Source organism: Periplaneta americana, chromosome 7 (assembly GCF_040183065.1).
Source record: "Periplaneta americana isolate PAMFEO1 chromosome 7, P.americana_PAMFEO1_priV1, whole genome shotgun sequence".
In the NCBI taxonomy this organism is placed as follows: Eukaryota; Metazoa; Arthropoda; class Insecta; order Blattodea; family Blattidae; genus Periplaneta; species Periplaneta americana.
The window spans coordinates 115,860,591-115,878,966 of NC_091123.1; the positions used below are offsets into that span (position 1 = coordinate 115,860,591).

The 18,376-nt window shown below is 35.5% G+C and overlaps 1 protein-coding gene across 1 annotated transcript in view; it reads right to left on the minus strand.

Annotated features, from left to right (window-relative positions):
- Positions 1-14,683, minus strand: part of LOC138703376 (uncharacterized) — a 194,778-nt gene extending 180,095 nt beyond the window's left edge. The window contains exon 1 of the mRNA XM_069831202.1: positions 14,640-14,683. The gene's annotated coding sequence lies outside the window, so the exon portion shown is untranslated. The remainder of the gene's footprint in view (positions 1-14,639) is intronic.
- Between the last annotated feature and the right edge of the window lie 3,693 nt (positions 14,684-18,376).

An 18,376-nucleotide genomic window follows, 5' to 3' on the forward strand; every position in this document is an offset into this window, starting at 1 on the left:
CCTTGAGTTATGTAGTTTAAAATCTGTTTCGTTATTATTAGAGATGAAACAATTCCTTCGTAAACAGATACCAGCGTATATGTGACTCGAGTATTGTACATGACGTCAGAGGGAAAGGGGTTAGAATTGCTTTCTGTACCGTCTGGTTACAACAACAGTGCTGACCTGTGGTGCTACGTGTCCAGTGCGGTAGTAAGTGAGCGAGACGATTTCTAACCTGTAGTGCAGTGTTATTGTCATTACTTTATATATTAAGTCATTTTAACATATGTAGGCTTTAGTTGAATTGCAGAGTCCATAGAGGACTACCAAAAGTAACAACTTTAGATTGGTTATAGTCATTCCAAATGTTCCGAACAGGTAGTGCCAACGTTTATTTTGCACGGAAGTATACTCTGAATGTCTGAAATCTGCTCTGTTTACATCTGACCGCTGATGTGCAGAGTTCAGAGATATCCACACTGTATAGTTGAAGCGTAGGCAACCTCTTGCCCATGGAAAGACAGGTTTCATCATTAGTTATTACATTAGGATTCATTCTTCATATGTGATCGTAGCAGTTCCTTTCATTTATGTTACTTTTTTCATTTATATTAAATATTTGTAATCTATCTCTAAATTTTGCCATCCACTTCATCGAAGAGAATAGGAGAGGATAGGATCAGCAACTCTTCTTAGACATTTAATTTCAATTGTTTCATTTCAATCTCCCTCCTCTCAGATCTAGTAGTTAAAGCCTTGTTTTCCGAACTATATATCATCGCTGCAACGCCCATTACTTTGTAAAACTTTAAGCTGTGTATCGGTTCTAGTTTTATTTTTCAAAGTTTCATGTGTTGAAAGCTGTACAGTTTTTTGCGTGAGATCATTGTCTTAATTATTGTGATATATCAAAATCGAGATAATGAAAGTGAGAAATTTGTACCATTGGCTCACTGTGTACTATTACTTTATTTGATCTTATTGGCATAAAAATCGAAATGTTAGTGAATTTATTACAGTATTGACAAAGAAAGTGACTTCTTAGTATATTCCTCGTGTCCCCCGTGCCACCTGTGTGAGTTTTTTATTGCTTCACGGTTCACAGCTAAAAACCTAATCAGGCCTATTGATTAGATAGAAATAATTGAAGGGTTCAGAACCATAGTGGGCGAAGTACCATTTACTAGAAACGGAGAAACCAAAGGTTAATGTTAAGTGAATACCATAGTTTAATGAAGATTGACGTATCATTTTGTTTTAATGTGCATACTTTATATCATTTGCTATATAATTCATTGAATTATGGTATTTACTTAACTTTGATCCTTGTTTTTCTCCGTTTTTAATAATGGCGCTTGGCCCACTATGGCTCTGAACCCTTCAATTGGTCCCTTCTCTTCGCTCCAGACGTTTTGTAGAATGTCCCCATTGTTTCTGTTCTTTATCATGGCATTCTTGGGCTCTTTTCATAGTCGAATATTTCTCTTTTGTAAAAAGTATCCCTTTAAATTTTTCCTATAGGTTTATTTATGACTGATACAGACTAAGTTACCAATACTTCATTCTTGTTTGATAACTTCATTTTATTCTCTTTTCATCTACTACGTTACAAAATAATAATGAATAGCTATAACAGATCGATGCGTAATTTCGTAACGTTTTTGTTTTTCATGTTAATAGAGCCTTTGTAAAAAACTTGTCAGTTGTCATTTTTAATGTCATAGGCCGCATTCAGGAGGACACATCGATGACTAATCGATTATCAATCATCTGCTGAACGCGCGTAAAAGCAGCTATAAGTAATCGTATGATGAACAATCAGACACAATTTTCTCCATCGCTTTAAAAATTCCATTTGTAATAGTGATCTGTAATTTATTTACATCGGTCATTGGCAATCTTCATTCCTTCCTTATTCCTGCCTTGGTTCCATTGCCAGAAAACGTAAAAATCTGGCGGCATTGTGCACCATATTTCCTATAAGGTTCATGTTATTCATATCAGCCAAAAAAGGTATGAAATAAAATTGTCCTTTAATTGTTTTGTGTTTATAAAAATGTGTATACCGGCAATCTTAATAACAGCACCAACTCATAAAATCGTTTTCTTAGCGCCTTAAATACGCCTTGCATTTTAATTAAAAATTTGTTTAAAAAGCAGAAAGATTACCCAACTGAATTGTTGTTTAAACGTTTCAAAGTTTTCAACATTAAACAAATATATTACTTTATTTTATTAAAATAAGTTTCATAGAAATTTTAATAACTTTGAAAGTTATATATATAAATATAGAACTAAAAATATGAATTCTCTGCGTTTGTCTGAACCAAAATGTAAAACCAATGCAGCTTTTTATCATAGCATGAGTCAAGGTCCCAGATTATTAAACAAATTTTATTCCAAAATTATTTTAACCACGAATCCTCTCCAAATTAATAAAAAAAATAAACAAATTTGTATTGGATTTATAGATTGATTTTAAATTTATTAAACACTTTTTAATCTGTATTCACTCTAAACTTTAATTTTATTTTTGTTTGTATTGGAATCCCCTCTTGAGCAGGAGTCTTACTAATTCAGGAGTGGGCTAGTTTATCTTTCATTGTATTAACTTTTATTCATTTCAAACTTAGTAGCAATAAAATAAATAAATAAATGCATAAATGAATGAATAAATAAATAAATAAATAAATAAAATGTAACCTATACAGAATACAGAAAGTCTCAACGAAACTGCTCAGACTCACGTGACCGATGGCCTAGCAATAACTCATCGAAGTATTCCGCTGTTTGTGTTACCGAATACGTCTTGAATATTTCAATTCTTAAGAAAGTTTGTATTGATTATAGGCTAAAAATGGAGTTTAAAGTGGAAATAACGAACATCTGCAACATATAATTTTGTTTGAGTTTAACCGAGGAGTGAAGATTTCGGAAGCCACTGTTGTCAGCGCATTTTGAACTGACGGATCAAGGTCACGTACAAACGTACAAACCACGTACGAGTCACTGAACTGAAAACTGTGGACTGAACACTGGTAATCCCGGCTGTCCCAGCTGACTTTAGTTGAGAATAGTCCAGGAATGGGGTAAGCAGTCTATTGCTTGACCTTGATCTGCCAGTTCGAAGTGTGCTGAGTATAGTAATATTTCTGCTATTTATGGGGAGAACACCATTGGAAAAAGTACGGCACGAAATTGTTTTCTCATCTCAAGCAGGATCATTTTGACACGTCCAAGAAGATTAACCTTCATGAAGACGGTTTAATTCACGATGATACACGTCAATCAACATGGAAATTGTCCAGCATGATGAATTGTGACCAGTCAACCATCGTACTACATTTTTAATCCATAGGCAAAACAAAAATTGGTTAGGCCTATATGGATGATCAATTTGAAGAGTACGATCCCAAAATTCACTCAGTCCATGTGACCATTCTTATGATTTGTTCATAAAATGATTTTTTTAAGCTTCTATCATTATATTTTAAGCACGTTTTCTTCCAAAACAACGCCAATCCTTGTCTAAAAGTTTATGTTATTGTGCATGTCACTTGAAAACTCGCTCAGTCCGTAGACCAGTGGATAAAAAAGTAAGTCCAGTCCTTTCATAAAATTGTACTTCACGCGTTTTGGAATCACGCTCTTCATATTGCATCAAGTGATTCTGCAGCATGATGATGCACGTCCGCATACTACTGCTATTACAATAGCGCCTGATCTTTCTCCATCAAATTTTCATCTTTTACTTTCTCTGTCCAACAATCCCCGGGGAATCTCCTTTAATAACAAAGCTGCTATTAGAAATTGGCTTGGCGATTTCTTCAATGCAAAACCACCGAATATATTATTGATTAATATGTATATTTAATATATATAGAATATAGCACCAATTCATGTGGGATATACAGGAATTAAAACAATAAGGTGAGGGAAAGATTAATCAGTTTCCCATATTCAGCGGTTAAGAATTAGTTTGTAGAAGACATAACCTGCTGGAGTAGCGATGTCGATTACTAGTTATTATTACAGTACCAACAATTAGTTCGCACGGAAAGCATTTCCAGCGGCACGCGTGCTAATTGTTTTTTCCTTCAAGCAAGAACGCAGGATGACAAGCCCAGTGCTAATGACTTAGTGCTGTACATAACGAGTGCAGCAGGCTAGCTGTAATTGGCGATGACTTGGGAGATAAAAGGAACGTACAGTTGCAATTCTGAAATGAATACGTTTTGAAAGTGAGCTTGGAGAACATTCTCAATCAGTGTATTAGATGCAACAAAGGCATTGTTTGAAAGAAACTCAATATTAAAGGACATTATGGTGTATAGTAGAAGTATATAAATAATTTAGGGGCTTTGGTAAGTTGAAAACTTCTGAATTATTTGTAACTCTACGTTTTGTAATTTTACTTACAAATTTCACAATAAATAAACGGAATAAATATCCTTGCAAATTATTCTTAATACTTTATAGTATTAAGGGGGACATAAACCTGTAAGTACTTTTAAGTACTGAAACATTGGTGAAATTCAGTATTTTTTTTATCTCAGCAATGAACTAATCTTGAAATTTTATATGCTGAATGTACACTGCTTTTACAATTTTACAATATTTTCAGATTTAGTGAAGCCATCAATGTTACGTGTTATTAGAAATACAAAATGCGCCCGTAGCGTTTGTTTATGCAAGTGATTTCCCTGATAACCCAAACAATTTTTAATAAAGTATACAGGGTTGTTTCCGATCTCTGATAACGAATTTGAATGACATGTGCGTCACATGACAGCTGAACTGTGGCGCGAGGTGACAGACCAGTAGAGAGTGATCTCATAGTCAGAGTGCACGGCGACTCACAGAAGAAATTCCAAAGAAAATCGAGCCTTTTTGGGAGGGGTACATAACGACCCTTTCGAATGCCAAGTACAGTTAAGTGAAAATAAAAGAAGCATGTAATAAACGAGGTTTCGGTATTTCCAAGAAAGACATCATCTGTGTACTTACTAAGATTGGTAAAACTCGAATGGAATTCATTTGTATCATCTCGTGGGATGCGGCGACTTGTGACGAGGGGTGGATTTGCTTGGTTTATCCACTCTGCAATTAATCCCATCCGAGCTTTACCAGTCTTTATAGGTACACGCAAGATGCCTTTCTTGGAAATAAAAAAACCACTTTTTTGCAGGCTCCTATGATTTTCACGTAACTATACTTGGCATCGGAAAAGGGTTGTTATTTACCCCTCCCAAAAAGGCTCGATTTTCTTGGGTATTGCTACTGTGATAAACCGTGCACTCTGATTATGAAATCACTCGCTACTGGTCTGTTACCTCGCGCTGCAATTCAGCTGTCGGTGTGATTCCTGACGCACATGACGTCATTGAAATTCGTTATCAGATATCGGAAACAACCCTGTATTGCAGTGAAAATTTGCGTGGAACTCTATTTATACTTATGAACAAACCTGCTTAGAACTATTGGTTTAAAACTTGTATTTTTTTTTTATTTTCATCTAAAATTTTTTGAATAACTTCAGGGGAGAGTCGGGTAGTATCGGACATCGGGTAATATCGGACAGTGAGTTTCTTTCATCTACCACACGATGATAGTACCTGATTGACATGGTTACGTTTCTGTGATGTCGCATAGAGAAACGTAACCATGTCATTCAGGTACTACCACATGGTGGTAGATGAAGGAAACGCACTGTCCGATATTACCCGATGTCCGATACTAACCGACTCTCCCCTACTTTATATAGATATTAAAATAAATATTTCTAGTGAAGATATTTCAAAGATTCTAGGTCATGTCATTCATATGACATTCGGGAATAAATTTTAAAAAAACCTTTCTAAAATACTGATATTTGTGAAAATTATCAGAGAAATAGACTGTTTCTTAATATTTTCGTTGAATTTAATTTTTAAGTTAAAAAGCTTAAATTGGCATTTCAATGCACAAAATTCAGCTGCCATTTTGTATTGCTAATTACCCGTAACGGTAACAGTTATACTAAATTTGAATATAGTATACAATCGCAGAAATGGTATAGTGGCCACGTTCAATAATTGGCTAGCGGTGTCAAAGAGGACGGAAGCTTTGTAGTTTCAATAATTTAAATTATGTCTCGCTGTCCATTGTCGTCACGTCTTTTGAAGGCCTAGCCCATATCCATGTTATATTAATATATGGCAGCAACAAACAAGACGTCACAACGTCGCATTTTCATTTTATTATCGGTGCATGCAATAAAGACCTACAAATCTTAAAAGAATGCCGCTGCCTAATAATTAAACGAGGCTATTTATGTATATTGAGCGTATGTAATTTTAAAGTTACAGATTTATTCATTATTGAGAAAAATAATATTATATTTCATCAATTTTTTTAGTACTTAAAAGTACTTAAAGGTGTATGTCATCCCTTACATTTCTTCAGCTAACTAATTTTTTTATTATTAAGTTATGTAAGTTGTTGAATACAATATTATTCGATCATTAGTGTAAAATTTATTCCATGAACTAGTCGAACCTGCAATGTGGTTATCAGCTCAGGATGAGTCACACATATCCCACCACTTGATATCATACTCTAATAAAATTATACTCCAGAGAAGTTCTGGTACAGTTTGCAAGAGTGTTTGTACTGCCAGGAAATCTCTGGGAAATATCGGTATATAACCTATTACAATCACTACAATTGTTAGAAAATTTAAACTTAATAAATCGGTATGAAAGTTTATTTCTGTTAATAAGCACAATCATAATCATCAACACATCAGAAGTGGGAGAATACCCAGAACTCCTCTTCCGACTTCAGCTTACATATATGGCATAGACGACTAACATCTGTAACTCCTCTCTGGTTACATTCAAAGTCTTTGTTTTTTGTTTTGTTTTAGTAATTTGATTATATTTAATTAATTTGGTCTGAATATAGACTAAAAGTAACATAATAGTTATTTATGTTACATCAGTGGTTGCCAAACGCCACAAAATTGTGACGTAATAGAAATTCAAGCCACAGACCACTATCGCAGAGTGAGGTTATCCTCATGTAATGCGGTGAATGACAGTGCAGAGGTCGAAAAACAAAAGAAATCTAATATTCTTCTACTTATTAGCTACATACAGTTTCTCCGGTTAATGTTATGCATAGATTTGAAAAAGGCATATGACTCGGTTAAGAGAGAAGTTTTATATGATATTCTTATTGAATTTGGTATTCCCAAGAAACTAGTTCGATTAATTAAAATATGTCTTAGCGAAACTTGCAGCAGAGTCCGTATAGGCCAGTTTCTATCTGATGCTTTTCCAATTCACTGCGAGCTAAGGCAGGGAGATGCATTGTCACCTCTACTTTTTAACTTTGCTGTAGAATATGCCATTAGGAAAATTCAGGATAACACAGAGGGTTTGGAATTGAACGGGTTACATCAGCTTCTTCTCTATGCGGATGACGTGAATATGTTAGGAGAAAATCCACAAACGATTAGGGAAAACACGGAAATTCTACTTGAAGCAAGTAAAGCGATAGGGTTGGAAGTAAATCCCGAAAAGACTAAGTATTTGATTATGTCTCGTGACCAGAATATTGTACGAAATGGAAATATAAAAATTGGAGATTTATCCTTCGAAGAGGTGGAAAAATTCAAATATCATGGAGCAACAGTAACAAATATAAATGACACTCAGGAGGAAATTAAACGCAGAATAAATATGGGAAATGACTGTTATTATTCGGTTGAGAAGCTTTTGTCATCTAGTCTTCTGTCAAAAAATCTGAAAGTTAGAATTTATAAAACAGTTATATTACCGGTTGTTCTATATAGTTGTGAAGCTTGGACTCTCACTTTGAGAGAGGAACAGAGATTAAGGGTGTTTGAGAATAAGGTTCTTAGGAAAATACTTGGGATCCCGGGCCAGGTCGATGGCATTTAAGTGTGCTTAAATGCGACAGGCTCATGTCAGTAGATTTACTGGCATGTAAAAGAACTCCTGCGGGACAAAATTCCGGCACATCCGGCGACGCTGATATAACCTCTGCAGTTGCGAGCGTCGTTAAATAAATCATAACATTAAAATATTTGGGGCTAAGAGAAATGAAGTTACAGGAGAATGGAGAAAGTTACACAACGCAGAGCTGCACGCATTGTATTCTTCACCTGACATAATTAGGAACATTAAATCCAGACGCTTGAGATGGGCAGGGCATGTAGCACGTATGGGCGAATCCAGAAATGCATATAGAGTGTTAGTTGGGAGGCCGGCGGGAAAAAGACCTTTAGAAGGACCGAGACGTAGATGGGAAGATAATATTAAAATGGATTTGAGGGAGGTGGGATATGATGGTAGAGACTGGATTAATCTTGCTCAGGATAGGGATCAATGTGAGGGCGGCAATGAACCTCCGGATTCCTTGAAAGCCAATAAGTAAGTAAGTAAAGTTTTTCCCTCCTATGCATTATTTTTCACTATTAATAAAAGAAAATATATTTTCTAATTCACCATGAAACAAAACGGGTACTTTACATCAGCAGATCTTTAAACGTACCAAGCTAATGATGAAGTTAGAAATTACACTACAATAAGTCGAAAAAAATTCCGATATAGACCTATAAGCCGATACTTTTTATTGTTTATTTATTAATTAAATGTTCAACTTGTAGTTAAGGGCATGGTAATCTATATGACAAGAAGCATAATGACATTTTACATTATTCTTTTACACTCCATTTAATATTTTACAGCAAATTAAGAACCTTCGTATCAGTGGCGGCTCCTCGGGGGAGGGAAGGGAGGAACGTCCTCCTCACATTTTTTTTTTTTTTTTTGTTTTTTGTTTTTTTTCCTTTTGAAAGTAAATACCAAATAAAATATGTGCCTTGAAATTCGAGGAAGATTTGATAATTTCTAAGTTCTCAGCTATAAGAAAACCTCGGTTGATCGAGTTTTAAACGATGCGCGGTCATGTGCTGCTAGAAAACTGTGAGAAAGATGTGAGATTGTTTGTGTGGAGGAAAGTCAATCCATTCCTCCTTTACTGCAGTTAGCACACATAGACAACAGCGCACTAGCGGCCAGAGAAAGACTCAGACTTTTAAAGCAAGTAAATGAACAGCTAGGGAGGAGATCCTCCTCTGAATCAACGCATGGGCGGGAAATAGAAACCGACTAGTCATGCAGCAAGCTCGCTACCGCTGCCATCTAACGATTTTGCATTCAATCAGACTATAACACATCTAGGAGGTGACACAATAAAAACAGTTTTAACGCAAAGCTATGAAAGATAACATATAAACTTTCTTTTAATAATAAATATTATTCATTGTGCTTTATATAGGCTACTATTCATGGTTTGAATCTTTCAAGGATATTTGGAAGTTAAAGTTGGGTTTATATAAAACAAAGAGAAAGTAGTTAGTTTTACGTTAGTATCGCAGATCTTTTGGCCCCTGAAATTCACTTCCATTCATTGTCTACTAGACAGGGCAACAGCCACAAGACGTGACATTCTTCAAAATCATGTGATACTGAACTTGTAAAATCTACATGTGGCAACACAGACCACGTGGTTGGGTGCAGTGTTCTCGCTTTCCTCAGATTATTTCCCATTCCCATTTCCGTAAAACGGTTCCGACTACGTGTTAGTAGCTACAGTCTCTTCCAACATATGTGATGCTGTAGTGTGCGCGAGAAATGCTGCGAGGTTGTGAATTTCCTTGTAATTGTTAATTTGTGCAATTATTCAATAATGAATGGAAGTGAAAACATAATATACTCGTATTTTGTAAAATTTAGAAAACTCAGTTTACAAGAACAGCTTATTGCTATACAGAAGGGAAGGCCAACCCCAACACTACTTGGTCTTAAATGTATGCATGTAGGCTAATTTGTAGGATGTTTTATTCAAGAAGGTATCATTTCATGCTGTTACCTTCTTTTCTCCTCTTAAGAAATACGCAGGAGCAGCCACTGCTTCTTATTTTTGCTATCAGCACGAAGGAAGAACTGTTCCTTCCATGCTTCTTACAAATTGGGCAGAACTCCAACCAGAACGCATTCCGTAACGCGGGTCCTAGGTACAATATCTTGTTATCATGGTTTACCCTTGGTCGGTTTCGGGTGTTTTTGACCTGACACATTTAGCGAATCCCATAACATGTAGTAATCTCGGCATTGTATCTCCACCTAAGAAGTAACTCAGAGTATCACACTGGCCGCGATCTATCTCCCATGCCCTAGAGGGGCATTCGAAGTCACGACAGCTACTTCCGCGTAGCGTTGAAGCTTCTCGTCTCAGACATTTCATATTATAGCGGCCGGAAAATAATGAAAGAGATGTAACGGTTTGGCATACGAGATATGATACATTTTGAAGACGATCAGGAAAATGGTGCCACTCATAGATTTAATAGTCTCAAGTACAGGGATTATACGATCCGGTAAATACCGAGCAACTGTCGAGACTTAGCAATAAACTTTAATGAAACATAATAGCGAAATAACTCGTGAAAATTGTGGCAACGCTATTATCAGCAAAAAGTGTAATTCTCTGACTGTGCTTTCTTTGAGAGATGCTACGTTTTAATGCACAAGATTGAATATATGCATTAGGTAAGATAGAAAAACAGTTAACCCAAGTTTGTTGAAAACAAATCCGCGAAAAGTCACGTGTAATATAGTAATAATAATAATAATAATAATAATAATAATAATAATAATAATAATAATAATAATATTGTATTGTATTTAGTTACATTCAGTGGCATTCGTACATCGCTTCATAGCTAGAATATGAAACATGTCAAAATATTCTTAATACTAACTTATTACAAAATCTTAATTATAGTCGCAGTCTAGTTCAAATATATGCAGGACAGTTTTACAATATACTAGTATAACACAAGGACAGGAATATCCATTTTACATACATACATACATACATACATACATACATACATACATACATACATACATACATACATACATACATACATACATACATACATACATACACACAGGATCAATCAGGAGGAAAGGTACATGATGTGAAGGGTGATAATATTGGTGATTCTGAACAAAAATGTTTCTATGAATATATGCAATGTTCTTAACAGTATCTGACATAAAGCTGTCGCATGTCCTTCATCAGCACTCACATGCGGACGCATCCAAAACGATATTAGGGTGTAGTAGGAACAGTGAAACGTAACCTGAGCGTTGGATCGGTCGTGATGGAATCATTTCATGGCCACCGAGATCACCCGATTGTACTGTATTGGATTACTGTATGTGGGGTTGGCTTGAGAGCGAAGTCTACAAGCGCAAAGTGGAAACAAGGGAGAAACTTCCCGCTCGCATTTTACGTGCTTGTGGTCAAGTAAAAGAATGTCCAAATCAGCTCAGATCAGCAACACAGCAGCTGCCTACAAGAGCTTCATATTCATGCAATGTTGTTGAATGTCATAAATTAAACTACAGAATAGAAGACGTGAGAAATTAGATACTTACTTTGGCCCTAAGTAATTTTATGTTTTGAGTTTGATTTTTTATATTCATAGGGAGGCTATTAAAATTCTTACTTCTGGTTATTAATGCAGCCTAGCTTATTGGAATAAGCAAGCATTGATATAATAGCAAATTAAAAACAAATAAACGCATACAGAGTGATTCAGTAAAAGCTTGAAAAAATTAAACGGGAAATAAGGGATGTTCTACAGAATATTTTGAGTTAGGGAACTTGGGAACTGCGAAGTCATATTAAGGAGCTGTGAGCTTAAACTTGTCTATCGCTGTCGGTTACTGTTTCCCATGTTATCTACATTTATTATTTACATTTTAAAATTATTTTGATATCATTTACAAATCTAAGTTGACAAACTATACGTACTGTGTTTAAATCTTACGATGTTTTGTAATGTGATATAGTAAATTTAATATGGCAGAACCACCACCTTATGACGACGATACGTAAACAAAAAACATCAGAAAAACAAGGTGGAGTGGCTATACAGGGTGAAAGTGAAATAGCCTTGCAGATTTCCAGAGCTATAGTTCATGTTGTATGTAACAAAAATCTATAATATCATATTGGTGGAAAGTTCATTTTTTTTTTCAGAAAAAAAAATGCCCCCCCACCAATGTTTAACAATCTCCTATTCGGTAATTATTGCGAGTAGGATCGTGATTTTTGTCCATATCGATAGGAAATCTAATAAATAATAATTTATCTCTCTGGCATATTTCAATAGCGTGCACGGTTTTCGCGTAAATTTAATTTTAAAAGCTTCTAAATTCACACCATCTTGTACCCCGAACTTCTCTCTCATTCACCATTCCTTCCAGTGCATCCTTCTGTAGGCAGTGTATTCTCAGCCAGTGACCAAACCAATTCCTTTTCCTCTTCCTCTTCCTGATTAGTTTCAGCATCATTCTTTCTTCTTATTCTGACTGTCCACTTCACACGCTCCATTCTTCTCCAAATCCGCATTTAAAATGCTTCTATTCGCTTCTCTTCACTTTGTCGTAATGTCCACGTTTCTGCCCCATACAATTCCACACTAGATACAAAGCACTTCACTAGTCTGTTCCTTACTTATTTTACCACAGGTCCGCAGAAGATGGTCCATTTTCTATTAAAAGTGAAATCATTTAATACGCACAAAAATAATAGTGTATAAATTTTCATTTTCTGAAATTCACCAAAAATCAGTTACGTAGTTCACTTGCACTTATTAAAAATTCGTTAATGATTTGGGATGATAACTCTATAGTAATGAGACGCTCTTCATTGAGGGTAGTAAATACTAGCATTTACCTTATGAGTTCTGAGAGATTTTAGGACTTCGAAAAATGTGAAACGAAAGTAAAAATAATTTCAAATATATTTGCAATGCATTTCATTAATGTCTTCATCTTATATAAGAAAGAAAGTAAAAATTCATTAGAATTTATTTAGAGTTCACCACTATTTTCCATTTCGGACTTGAAATAAAGACACATTACTATTTTACTAAGAATTATTTTAGTTCATTTGTAACTACTCTGTCTACAAAATCATCCCAATAGTTTTGGAGAAATCTCTTTGTACAGATAGACGTCATATACAAAGCTACTAATCGGTTTATGAGGGTGCTAAAAACGAATATTTCTGCGAAAATCCCAAAATCTACTTTTCGTAGCATCATAATATTTATTCTAACGAGAAAGTAAATTATTAGCACTCAACAATTAAGCTCAAAATGTTTTAAATTAAAAGAAACTTTCGATGGTTCCAATTTTATCTGCTACAGAAGAATACGAAAATATATTTAAGAAATACATCTGCCAAAGATTTTCTTCAACAATAAATGTTCTCTTTAACGTTAAGAAACATAAATATTGCAGAAATGTTACATGGAAAAGTAGTCTTCTCTCAACATTAATCTTCGATTCCGTTAAGCACAGCACACAGAGGAAGAAAGTGCTTAAATAATTGAAAATAACCTCAAAATTTTATTGTGGTAGGCCTACATCATTCTAAACACAAGATGTGATCACTGCAGAAGCTATAAACCCATCCAATCTGTCTCAAACGTCTTCGATTCTTATATATCCAAGCGATGATTTTCTCAGATATTTTCACACGAAATCATCACAACCTAGTGATACCACCATTATGTTGCATTACATGTGAAAGCACTCCTTTTTTCGGTCCAGGGTAAGTTTATTTGTGTACCTGTTTATCAAAAAACCGCATATGCGACGTATACCAAAAGTATGAACAAACCAAACCTAAACTGGCACTGATCTTTGACCTTACGAAAATTCCCTTATTTATTTTTTCATATGTATATTTTTGCAAAGGTATACAATCATAACACTACACAAATCAGACGTCAGTTCCGTGTGTGGTGTGTAGCAAGATCGAAGATTCAATTAATACAACAACAACAACAACAACAATAATATCGAGCGAGTTGGCGCAAACGGTAGCGTTGTGACTCGTATTCGGGAGTTCCCGGGTTCAAACTCCATGGCCTGCCAATCTGCTAGAGATTTTTCATGGTTTCCCACAGTTATGAAGCCAAATGCCGGATTGGAAATTTACATACCATGATTCATCACCGCCTCAGTGACCGGTATCATAAACATTTATAAAAAAAAATTGTAATCAGTTACATGAACACAAGCCATCTACAACACAACAGAAAACAGGAACTCAACAATAGTAACCACAACCTACTGGTATACCCACAGATCCTAACGCGATATGATCACAGTTGTTAAAGCGTGTACAAAATAATAATAATAATAATAATAATAATAATAATAATAATAATAATAATAATAATAATCGTCATCATCATCATCATCATTATCAATATCCTCCGATGATTCGGAAGCAAAACATTTCCGAGCCATTGCTGAAGCAGTCCACGTGATTCAAGATTACTCAGTGGTATTAATAACAGAAAAATGACAAGAACTTTTTGAATGAAATGCATTTTTCTGAACATATTCCGTTAGTGTGTATTAAGAACACCCGCTGTTCGTCTCACAATCAGTAAAATAAGACGCGGTAATTCATTCATGACTGACATGGGAATTTATGTTACGAAGTAGAGACTTGACACAAGTGAGTCAATTATTGAGTGTTGTGAAACTCACCTGTGGAAAGAGTCCAGAGTGGTGGGCGGGCGGGCGGGCGGGCGCACGGTCGGAGCACTCAACAGATCGGCACTGCAACACACACTACGGTTCTCACCGTCTCCGGCTTGCCCACCTCCTCCCCACTCTGACCGGACGGAGATTCTCCAGACGTGCGCCTGCTTCAGGCATTCGCAACTTTTGAAATTCACAAGGCAGAATAGCCTGCTGCCTACGTTCCTGGCATATACAGTAGCGGACACGGAATTTTTCTTCTTTTAAGGGCGCTTATACAAGGACATCATTTTATTTTTACTAAAATTTCTGATATTAACCTGGCTATACCTTTGGTTTAACAGTCGAGAACCAGAAACACTGTTTGTTACCCCCTTCCACGACGTGAGTTTGATGACACTACTGTAAAACACAAACGAACCACTTTACTAGATACAGGAGGGAAGAAAAGCAATTCATCCATTTACGTAAACTAGGAACTATTACGATTTTGAGTTTGATTATTTTCGTGTTATGTCTTTATAAGTCCAGTATAACAATAAGCGTTTTTACTAACTAACTGAACTACCCAGGAAGTCGTATTCATAATGCAGAGTATAGTATACTGTCTACTGTACAGCACATTAGTATACTGTATGGAAAGTGCATTTAAATTGAAAAATAATTAAAATATCGATATTTTAACAAATTTTTGAAAATGCTTCCCGTTCATTTCGATACAGGCTTCAGTTCTTTTGTGCATATTATCGAAAACGTTTTAACCATATCTTCCGAAATTGATTGTATTGTTTCTTGAATGTAATTCTTAAATTTTATTCTTCCATTGTTGTAGGCTGTTTAGCATACAACTGTTTTACGGTAACCCCAAAAGAAATTATGCAAACCACTTAAATCAAGCGCCATGGAGAGCCATAATTCTGCGCCCGCTGAAATAATTCTATGCCTACTCATAACAGAGTACCTTACGTACTGTAAATTCAATCTTTACTTCTGCCCGATCTGCACAGGTAAATTTACTCAGACATGCTATCTACCGTCCGTCCAAGTGATTATCTCGCAGAGTCGTAGAAAGTGGAAAATCACGTGACAATTACTTAATGAGACCCTTTTATTTAAATTATTTTAAACAGTTGTATACTATTACGTAGACGTCCAAATCCTAACGCCCAATGTTTTCAGAAAAGAGCTAAGACAGCCTAGCTACTAGCTATTACAGAAGAGACGGGTGGGGGAAATCGGAATGCGACATAATCAAATGGAATGGACACACAATACCTGTGCGAAAATGATTCAATAATGAATGTTCTTTCTTCACTGGAAAATGCGACCATATTTCTGGAACGTACTATACTCACGGGTGAGGTTTCTAATAGAAGGGGTGAGAGTGAAGTACATTCAAGAAATCAAGTACAATAAAAATTGTAGTAAAAATAAAATGATGTCCCTGTACAATAAGAAGTGTAAAAAAATTGTGAAAAATTTCTTATTGTCTCAGTCGATAGAGTATACTTTTCTGTACATATTTCCAAATTTTGAGGTATATATGTTGACAGGGAGGATGTAACATATGCAGCAGGTACTTTTTAGTGCAGGATGTAAGTACAAGCATGTGCCAACTTTTAGGCTCATTTTCCCGATAATTACATTTTTCGATACAAAAAACCTGATATTTCAAGAACCGTTTGTCCGATTTCATACAAATTTTGCACACTGTTTTTTGTAATAATCTCTAGAAGTTTGACCACAGTGGTTAAATTTGAATGAAAAAGGAGCAATTTTCTAGTAAAAATGCATTGAAAAAAAAAAGCATATTTCAAAATACTTACTCGTTTTTAAGGAACCCGGAGGTTCATTGCCGCTCTCACATAAGCCCGCCATTGGTCTCTATCCTAAGCAAGATTAATCCTGTCTCTATCCCACTTCCCTCAAATCCATTTTAATATCTTCCCATCTACGTCTCGGCCTCCCCAAAGGTCTTTTTCCCTCCGGCCTCCCAACTAACACTCTATCTGCATTTCTGGATTCCATGCCCTGCCCATCTCAAACATCTGGATTTAATGTTCCTAATTATGTGAGGTGAAGAATACAATGCGTACAGTTCTGTGTTGTGTAACTTTCTCCATTCTCCTGTAACTTCATCTCTCTTAGCCCCAAATATTTTCCTAAGCACCTTATACTCAAACACTCTTAACATATGTTCCTCTCTCAAAGTGAGAGTCCAAATTTCACAACCATAAAGAACAACCGGTAATATGACTCATAAATTCTAATTTTCAGATTTTTTGACAGCAGACTGGATGGTAAAAGCTTCTCAACCGAATAATAACAGGCATTTCCCATATTTATACTGTAGTCATTTATATTTGTTAGTTCCAAGATATTTGAATTTTTGCACCTCTTGAAAGGATAAATTTCCAATTTTTATATTTCCATTTCGTACAATATCCTCGTCACGAAACATAATCATTTACTTTGTCTTTTCGGAATTTACTTCCAAACCTATCTCTTTACGTGCTTCAACATATTTTACAATATAAATAAAGAAGTCTATAAATTTAGTATGAAGTCAGCTGTGATGCTCAGTGAGGACCAATCTTTAGATTACGATCTCAGATTTAAGAAAAAAATAGTAAATGGCTTTTATTTTGTCAGTTCAGGTCAGTGCTTGGCAACGGGAGCGGAACTAGACTCTAAACGGGGACGCTTAATATTCATCCGTCACCGAATCAACGCTGCTCGCTGTTCGGCGAGGAAGAAAGGGGATGAAGATAAATCATATGGCTCCCCGTGAGAGAGTAGAATCTGCTCTTGCTGCCCAGCCATGGTTTAGGTTAAATCATGTTTTTTGTAAGACACAATTATCTTTTCTTGAAAAATTCAAACTTTGAAACATATTCATGGTTACTAGATGTATTATATATCAAATTGAAGCTAAAATCGTGCTGAATAAGTGTGCAAAATTTGAATAAAATGCGTGAAGTCGTAGTCGAGTTATTTAATATTTTGTAAAAACTGCAACCGCTGTACGAAACTCCTTAAGCACAACCTAAATGAGACAAAATAATAATAATAATAATAATAATAATAATAATAATAATAATAATAATAATAATAATAATAATCTTCATCATCATAATCATCACTAAATGTATTAAAGACAGAAGAAGTTGTTGGAAGGAACACACTCGTAAAAATAGAATGGAGGCAGATCGGGTCGTGAAAAGAGATAAAGAGAGACCCTCAGATGGGAAGAGAGGAAGAGGAAGATCTAAAATATGAGCGGAGAGTGGATGCAATTTGATAGGGAAACAAACAGGATGAATTTCTACATTACACAAAAACTTGAGATTTTCTGTAAGTAGTAACATGAGCTGCTATTAAGGAAGTCAAAAGGAGGATATCAATGGCAAAGGGACCTTTTAATAGCAAAAGGAACACCTTCTGCGAATCTTTAGGAAAAGAACTAAGGAAGAGACCAGTGAAGTGCTTTGTGTGGATTGATTGTATGGGGCAGAAACATGGGCATTACGACGTGAAGAGATACGACTGGATGCCTTTGAAATGTTGATATGGAGAAGAATAGAGCGTGTGAAATGGACAGAAAAATAAAAATGAAGCTGTGCTAGAAAGAGTGGGTGAAGAAGGAATAATGCTGAAACTGATCAGGAAGAGAAAAAGTATCTTGCTAGGTCACTGGCTAAGAAGAAATTGGATACTGAAGGATGCACTGGAAGGAATGGTGA